The sequence below is a fragment of the Pteropus alecto genome, unplaced genomic scaffold, assembly GCF_000325575.1.
Source record: "Pteropus alecto unplaced genomic scaffold, ASM32557v1 scaffold761, whole genome shotgun sequence".
Lineage (NCBI taxonomy): Eukaryota > Metazoa > Chordata > Mammalia > Chiroptera > Pteropodidae > Pteropus > Pteropus alecto.
Genome location: NW_006431558.1, coordinates 335920 through 337911, shown reverse-complemented (window position 1 = coordinate 337911; position 1992 = coordinate 335920). Strand labels below are relative to the sequence as shown.

At 59.3% G+C, this 1992-nt stretch overlaps 1 protein-coding gene across 2 annotated transcripts in view; it reads right to left on the bottom strand.

The window, feature by feature from the left end:
• KANK2 (KN motif and ankyrin repeat domains 2) overlaps positions 1 to 1992 on the bottom strand; it is a 21755-nt gene extending 19763 nt beyond the window's left edge. The window contains exon 1 of one of the 2 annotated variants that reach the window (XM_025040073.1): positions 1936 to 1992. The gene's annotated coding sequence lies outside the window, so the exon portion shown is untranslated. The other variant, XM_006905852.3, reaches the window with a different exon arrangement.

Below are 1992 nucleotides of genomic sequence, written 5' to 3'. Positions count from 1 at the left end.
GAAGCAAAGCCTTTCCCCTTTATGGAAACGATTTTCTCTAAAAATAAACAGTTTTGCTGCTGGGCTACAAGAGAACTTCCTGCTCCCACAGGACACGTCCGGCTGGGGGGGCAGCAAGGATAGAGGCCGGGCCACCCCGGGAAGTCATGGGGGTGTGGGGAGGAAGTAAGAGGGGCACTTGGAAGCTGCAAAAGGGAGGAACAATCAGGGCCTCTCACTAACCAGCCCCAGCCCTGGAATCTGGCTAGTTTTGTTCCCAACTCTCCACCTGAGCTTATCCAGTTCTTTCCTCCAGCCACCCTGCTGCAGCGGCCCCGGCCTATCCCACTACCAGAGAGGACAGTTTCTGGCCTGTGGGTGCCAGGGCAGTGGGTACCTGGGAGGATGGGCCAGGTGGGGCACCTGCGGGCATGAAGGCGGGGCTGGGGCTCCAAGGGCTGCCAAGCTGTCTTGTTGCACACCCTGAGTGTCTCTTGCTTAGTGTCTTGCTTTATCTCTCTTGTCCTGGTCTCTCTGCGTCTCTCCACGTCTCTCTGTGTCTCTCCACGTCTCTCTGTGTCTCTCCACGTCTCCTCTGCGTCTCTCCACGTCTCCTCTGCGTCTCTCCACGTCTCTCTCTGCGTCTCTCTCCACTTCACTCTCCCTGTCTCTCCACGTCTCTGTCCTCTGTTCTGTCTTGTAAAGCCTGGAACACACAGTCACTGATTGTAGGAAATTTGGTTTTCCACTTGCCTGAAGGCTCATCCCCTGCACAACAGGATCAAAAATATTTCCTGGGGACCCAAAAGAGACTGGAGGCAAGAAGCAGGATTGGAATAGCCTGTGGGGGGGGAGGCCCTGAAGGTGGATAAGGGTAGGGCGAATAATAGTAATAACTACAACGATGATCTGAGCAAATCACTTGGTCATCAGACAAACCCACCAGCTGGGTAGTTACCAAGGTGTTTCACAGATTGGGAATCTGGAGGCACAGAAATATGCAGTGACTTGCTCAGGGTCACTGAAGGGGGAAGTGGCTGGTCCTGGATTTGAACCTAAGCCTGTCAGATTCCCAAGCCACCCTCACTCCCACTCAACATCTCTCAACTCATTTCTCAGGCAAAGACTGAGGTCTGGGAGTCTCCAGACATTTGACCACCCCTGGAGAGGGCAGGTGACTCCAGGTCGAGAAAGAAGATTGGGGGTGGGATGAGGCTGTCTGGGGCTTGAGGCCCCTCTCCCTCTATGGAACCCTTGGGGGTCAGGGAGGAGGACAAGAGATAAGAGACAGAGAAAGGAAGATAGGACACTTAAAGAGGCGACAAGGCTGGGAGCTCAGGGAAGCGGCGCAGGGTCCGGGAAGCGAATGTCCGATGGGGTCTCCCTAAAGCTCCTCTCGCAGACCGGCCTGGATGTCTCTGGGGTCTTCCCGCCCTCTCCCCGCCCCAAAGATGGGGTTGAGAAGGACCCCGCCCGTGCAGAGAGGGGCGGGGCCTGCGGGGTCCCCGGCTAATGGCAAACAGCTGCCGCTCCCCACGCTGGCCCAGCCGCCAGGCCGAGGCCCAGCCCGGCCGGACGCTCGGCCGCCTTCCCGCCGCCTGGGGCCTGGCTCCGGCCGGGCGGTGGAGGAGGGCGAAGCGGGGAAGAGCAGGGGGAAAGAGGTAGAGAGGGAGCAGAGATGGGGAAGAGGGGAGGGAGTAAAGAGCGAGAGGTAGACGTAAGAGGAGGACGGGGTTGGGGGAGAGAAGCGGGGACGGGGTCAAAGATGAGGTCGGGGCATAAACGCGGGGACCGAGACACTCAAAAGTCCATAAAGTTTGGGTTGAGATGATGAAGTTGGAGGCAGCGGCTGATAGAGACCCGCGAGGTCGCGCCCCGGTGTTTGGGATGGGGTGGTGATTACGCTCGGACCCCGATCCGGACTCGAACCCCGACCCGACCCCGGGTCCTACTCGCCTCGCGCACTCCGGCAGCCGCCGTCCCTGCGTCCCGCCGCCCGTGCGTCCTCCGCGC